General features: G+C 42.7%; 1 protein-coding gene across 1 annotated transcript in view; it reads left to right on the top strand.

Annotated features, from left to right (window-relative positions):
- The first annotated feature begins 247 nt into the window (after positions 1-247).
- Positions 248-6,430, top strand: part of LOC311146366 (dystrobrevin alpha-like) — a 28,234-nt gene continuing 22,051 nt past the window's right edge. The window contains exon 1 of the mRNA XM_084182852.1: positions 248-336. The gene's annotated coding sequence lies outside the window, so the exon portion shown is untranslated. The remainder of the gene's footprint in view (positions 337-6,430) is intronic.

The raw sequence follows: 6,430 nt of genomic DNA, 5'->3' as shown, positions 1-6,430 counted from the left end.
ATTCATGGTGTTATACAGTAAATATATGGCTGAATCATTATGTGTTTGAATGTTTATTTTGTCAACTTCAACATTTGTAAAGAATACACTGACGCAAGTGAAGAGATTCCGCATTACGTCATCGGCAGAAGCCATACATACTCGAGGCAAATGCTGGGTTGCGCTACTCGAAAATTTCCATCACATCACCACTGCAAAAGGCGTTTGTAAAAACAGGAATAGACCGTTCTAGGGGTAATGTACAATTGACCCAAATGAATCTTAATCACGTCTATGGACACGGCTGACACGTCTAACCTGGATGTAAACAATGCAGTTTTATTCCTCCAAATCCTGGTAAGTATAGACAGCACAAGTGCACTGGAACGACCTTATTATTACTCGTGTAAAATCCAAGTTACTGTATAGGAACTAGTGAGATCGAGATGTTTTTTTAAAATCACGAGGCAAAATGCATGTCAATTGTTAGGATTGAAGGATTGACAATTTGGGTGTTGTAAAAATGCCTCATTTGTTGTTATTATGCCTCATTTGTAGTGCCTCTGTCGTAACATGGGATACAGGTTATTGCAATGGATGTACATATACATCTGTTGTTGCCTTTCTTCACTCATCATGTGTGTTGGACAAGAAACGTTGACAAATGATGCTCTTGGTATTTCACACTGTAAATCATAGTGTTTCTCAGTTCTTTCTGAAATGCACCAGAGCTGAGCAGGATCCATTGTGGTTAAAGTAATCAAGTCATTGACATGGCTATCATGGCTCGTTTATAAAACTGTAACGGCATCAGCAACCAACAGTTTGGTAGACTACATGACCAGAACTATGTGGACACCTGCTCTTCGAACATCTCATTCCAAAATCATGGGCATTAATATGGAGTTGGTCTCCCCTTTGCTGCTATAACAGCCTCCACTCTTCTGGGAAGGCTTTCCACTAGATGTTGGAACATTGCTGCTGGGACTTGCTTTCATTCAGCCACAAGAGCATTAGTGAGGTCGAGCAGTGATGTTGGGCGATTAGGCCTGGCTCACAGTCGGCGTTCCAATTCATTCCAAAGGTGTTCGATGGGGTTGAGGTCAGGGCTCTGTGCAGGCCAGTCAAGTTCTTCCACACAGATCTCGACAAACCATTTCTGTATGGACCTCGCTTTGTGCACGGGGGCATTGTCATGCTGAAACAGGAAAGGGCCTTCCCCAAACTGTTGCCACAAAGTTGGAAGCACAGAATCGTCTAGAATGTCATTGTATGCTGTAGTGTTAAGATTTCCCTTCACTGGAACTAAGGGGCCTAGCCCGAACCATGAAAAACAGCCCCAGACCATTATTCCTCCTCCACCAAACTTTACAGTTGGCACTATGCATTTGGGCAGGTAGCGTTCTCCAGGCATCCGCCAAACCCAGATTTGTCCATCGGACTGCCAGATGGTGAAGCGTGATTCATCACTCCAGAGATCGCGTTTCCAGAGTCCAATGGTGGCAAGCTTTACACCACTCCAGCCGATGCTTGGCATTGCGCATGGTGACCTTAGACTTGTGTGCGGCTGCTCGGCCATGGAAACCCATTTCAGGAAGCTCCCGACGAACAGTTCTTGTGCTGACGTTGCTTCCAGAGGCAGTTTGGAACTCGGTAGTGAGTGTTGCAACCTAGGACAGGTGATTTTTACGCGCTACGTGCTTCAGCACTCTGTGGTACCATTCTGTGTGCTTATGTGGCCTACCATTCCGTGGCTGAGTCGTTGTTGATCCTAGATGTTTTTTACACTTCACAATAAAAGCACTTACAGTTGACCGGGGCAGCTCTAACAGGGCAGAAATTTGACGAACTGACTTGTTAGAAAGGTGGCATCCTATGACGGTGCCACGTTGAAAGTCACTGAGCTCTTCAGTAAGGCCATTGTACCGCCAGTGTTTGTCTATGGAGATTGCATGGCTGTGTGCTCAATTTTATACACCTGTCAGCAACGGGTGTGGCTGAAATAGCCGAATCCACTAATTTGAAGGTGTGTCCACATACTTTTGTATATATAGTGTATACAGTGCCTTCGGAAAGTATTCAGACCTCTTGACACATTTTGTTACTTTACAGCCTTATTCTAAAATTGATTAAATTGTTTTTTTCCCCCCTCATCAACCTACACACAATACCCCATAATGACAAAGCAAAAACAGGTTTCAGACCCTTTACTCAGTCCTTTGTTGAAGCATCTTTGGCAGCGATTACAGCATTGAGTCTTCTTGGGTATGACGCTACAAGCTTGGTACACCTGTATTTGGGGAATTTCTCCCATTCTTCTCTGCAGATCCTCTCAAGCGCTGTCAGGTTGGATGGGCAGCATTGCTGCACAGCTATTTTCAGGTCTCTCCAGAGATGTTCGATCGGGTTCAAGTCCGGGCTCTGGCTGGGCCACTCAAGGACATTCAGAGACTTGTCCCGAAGCCACTCCTGCGTTGTCTTGGCTGTGTGCTTAGGGTCGTTGTCCTGTTGGAAGGTAAACCTACGCCCCAGTCTGAGGTCCTGAGTGCTGTGGAGCATGTTTTCATCAAGGATCTCTCTGTACTTTGCTCCGTTCATCTTTCCCTTGATCCTGTCTTGTCTCCCAGTCCCTGCTGCTGAAAACATCCCCACAGCATGATGCTGCCACCACCATGCTTCACCGTAGGGTTGGTGCCAAGTTTCCTCCAGACGTGACGCTTGGCATTCAGGCCAAAGAGTTCAATCTTGGTTTTAACAGACCAGAGAATCTTGTTTCTCATGGTCTGAGAGTCTTTAGGTGCCTTTTGGCAAACTCCAAGCGGGCTGTCATGTGCTTTTTACTGAGGAGTGGCTTCTGTCTGGTCACTCTACCATAAAGGCCTGATTGGTGGAATGCTGCAGAGATGGTTGTCCTTCTGGAAGGTTATCCTATCTCCACAGAGGAACCTCCCTGACCAAGGCCCTTCTCCCCCGATTGCTCAGTTTGGCCGGGCGGCCAGTTCTAGGAAGAGTCTTGGTGGTTCCAAACTTCTTCCATTTAGGAATGATTGAGGCCACTGTGTTCTTGGGGACCTTCAATGCTGCAGACATTTTTTGGTACCCTTCCCCAGATCGGTGCCTCGACACAATCCTGTCTCGAAGCTCTATGGACAATTCCTTTGACCTCATGGCTTAGTTTTTGCTCTGACATGCACTGTCAACTGTGGGACCTTATATAGACAGGTGTGTGCCTTTCCAAATCATGTCCAATCAATTGATTTTACCACAGGTGGACTCCAATCAAGTTGTAGAAACATCTCAAGGATGATCAATGGAAACAGGATGCACCTGAGCTCAATTTTGAGTCTCATAGCAAAGGGTCTGAATACTTATGTAAATAAGGTATTTAAGTTTTTTATTTTTAATACATTTGAAAAATATATATATATACACTGTTTTCACTTTGTCATTATGAGGTATTGTGTGTAGATTTCTGAGGAAATGTTTTTATTTAATCAATTTTAGTATAAGGCTGTAACGTAACAAAATGTGGAAAAAGTCAAGGGGTCTGAATACTTTCCGAATGCACTGTATATCAGCATATTCCCAACGATCCAGTTTTTCTGTTGTTGCAGAGATATCCTGAAGCAGTTTCACTAATCACCTTTGTAAAGCAGCCAGTATCAGAGTTTTTTTTTTCTCACTAAGGAGCTCACATTTGGACACAGTGTCAGTTCAGGAACAACACAGTTCTGCTTTTCTTTCTTTGACTGTGGTAAAAAAAAAAGAGCCATAATAGAAATAAGGGACTTATAAGGGAATGGTTCAGCGTGGCTGAAATTCAGTTAATAACTGCGCAAGAGAGTTTATCTATCCACTGCAGGAAGAAATGTGATAGTTTTAATATCGCTAACAGAAACTGACTTTATAGCCTTGGTTTGATTCTGGCAGGGGTGGTGCGTTACAAGTCATCTGCAATGTTTATGATATGCGATGATTTGCTCATTTCAGGGCAGTTATTTTTAATACTGCAAGTGTATGTGACACTGGCACAGAGCAAGAGTAATGCTCGCTGGGTGGACGCCAAGTGAGAGGTTGGAAGGGGCTGCAACTGGAGAGCCAGTAAAGCTGTACAAGAATGTGGAGCCTGTTCATTTGAAGTTAAAGATAGAGGCAGCAACACAACCTGTGTCCTGACAGTTTCTAATTTCAGATATCTGACTGTAGCTAAGCTAACCCCCATCCAACTGGGGCTGGCTGCTTTTGTTGTCATGTTTGCCTGGTAGAGGGCTTTATATACTCTGTACAGTTGTTATTAAGAATGACAAGCCTTTGGGGTAGCACACAGACAGACAAGGAAACAGAGGACCATGGTACATTCTGAAGGGTATGTTCAAAGTTGACAAGTTTGTCATCTCCTGATTTGTGTTGTTTGTGGTTGTTTTCAATCTTCAATAGGGGAATAGTAGTTTGTGGCAATCTTAGCTATTTATTTCACTGATTTAGAATAGCTTTCGTAAGGTCAAATACTTGGCACAAGAGCTTGGCTCTGTTCCTTTGTGATATGAAATGGGAGTTTGTGTATGTTACAATGTTATTATTAGTTAGTTGGTTACTATGCGTTTGTTATACAGGGGATGTAGCTCAGTTGGTAGAGCATGGCGTTTGCAACGCCAGGGTTGTGGGTTCGATAAAATAATGTATGCGCTAACTGTAAGTCGCTCTGGATAAGAGCGTCTGCTAAATGACTAAAATGTAAATGTAAATGTTATACTATATGAGACTCAAGTTGATTGGATGATTAATGAATGATTAACTGAAAAGTGTTTAACATTGTTGTAACTTGCTTCAACTAAAACTTGACATGACAGACAGATAATGCAGTCATCTTTATTGTGTGAATACAGTGTCTAGGAGTGAATGCACTACTTGCTACCAATTTGATCCAGTGTTACCATAGAGGGCGTTACTCTGCAGAGAAGGGGCTGTGTGCAGAAATAGTTTTCATTTTTGTGTATGTGTACAGTACCTTAAATTAGCATTTGGGATGAAGCTTTTGGAAGTTCCTGCATGTAACCTGAGGCCACTGCATAATATTAGCATATTTATCCCTTTCAATTATGTAACTTCTACTTCATTGGTGAAAAGTGGCCAGTCTTAGTAGAAAGAGTATAATGAATCATAGTCGTTTATCATTTTGATGTCATTGTGTAATGGATAAGTTCTATTCTATTTTCATTCTATTTGTAATTGCAATGTATTCCAATCCTGATTCAAACATTGATGTTTTGCTCCACAAACTTTGGTCCCCTCTAAAGTGAGAGAGAGGGAGGGGAGGGGGGGCATTGCACCCTGTTTTTTAGGAATGGAGTGACTGGGTTCTTTGCTACCATGGCAACTTACCACATGACTAGGTGTATTAGATTTCCTTGGACAGTGTGCAGCGAGGCATGGTGTGAGCATTCGCTAGCTCTGCCACTCTGCTACTGTGAAACGCTCGTCCTTGTCTCGCTCAAGTTTTTCAATGCCCTGTAGGGACCGTCCGCAGGCTATTAATATGTCCTGACGGTCACCAGGTAAGAAATTATGTGTCATGTTGACATTCATTCAAGTGAAAATGGGCAGTGTGAGGTGGTCAAATGTTATTAGGCATTGATGGAAGAAATGACCCTGAGTTGTGTCATTCATATCACAGATTATGTTTAGTGAAGGACTCTTGGTACTAATGATACAGTATCTTGTGTTGATTCAGGCTATGAAGTGAATTGAGATAATATAGTGTGGATGGTGACATCAAGTGGATGGTGATACAGTATGTAGAGGGTACTGGTGGTGATAACCAAGTGGATAATAGTGTTGCTGTTGTAGAAGTGGTGTCAGATACTTAGTACTGTAGTGTTTGACTGAGGGCTTACTAAATGCATGAGACAGTAGGATGTACATTACATGATAGCAGTTGTGGCTGAGCAGTAGCACAACTATGGAGTAATACTACAACTACTAAAGCTGTTGAGTTAGTAGTGTTACGTTCATGTATTTCTTTTAATAAAATGACCGCATGGGAAGCAATATTGTATTGTCTGCACTCAATAATTACCTAATCATTGATCCATTACAAAAGTGTCACAAATAGGACTCAAGTACTCAAATAATTTAAAAAATGTTATTATTTTAATTCAAACTGTCATGGCCCAGTGAGTGTAAGTCATTACTCATGAATAGTGTTACGAAACCAATAACTAGCCTACTGATTTTGCTGCACTCGTTATGTCTTGGGGTATTAGGCCTAGCTACGTGGTCTGTAACCTGACTGAATGGGTGCTTTAATGTGAGAAATCAGTGTTTGAGGACCGTGTTGGATGCACATGTGCCCAGGGAGACAGCAACCTTACCTTGACCCAAGGCTAGCTCTGTCTCTCTTGACTTCTTGGTCGGCCAGTCCAAGCAGATTATTATTTGCTCAGATGGTGAC

The sequence above is a fragment of the Coregonus lavaretus genome (assembly GCF_964263955.1).
Source record: "Coregonus lavaretus genome assembly, chromosome: 19".
Lineage (NCBI taxonomy): Eukaryota > Metazoa > Chordata > Actinopteri > Salmoniformes > Salmonidae > Coregonus > Coregonus lavaretus.
This window is presented reverse-complemented; position numbering and strand designations above follow the sequence as displayed.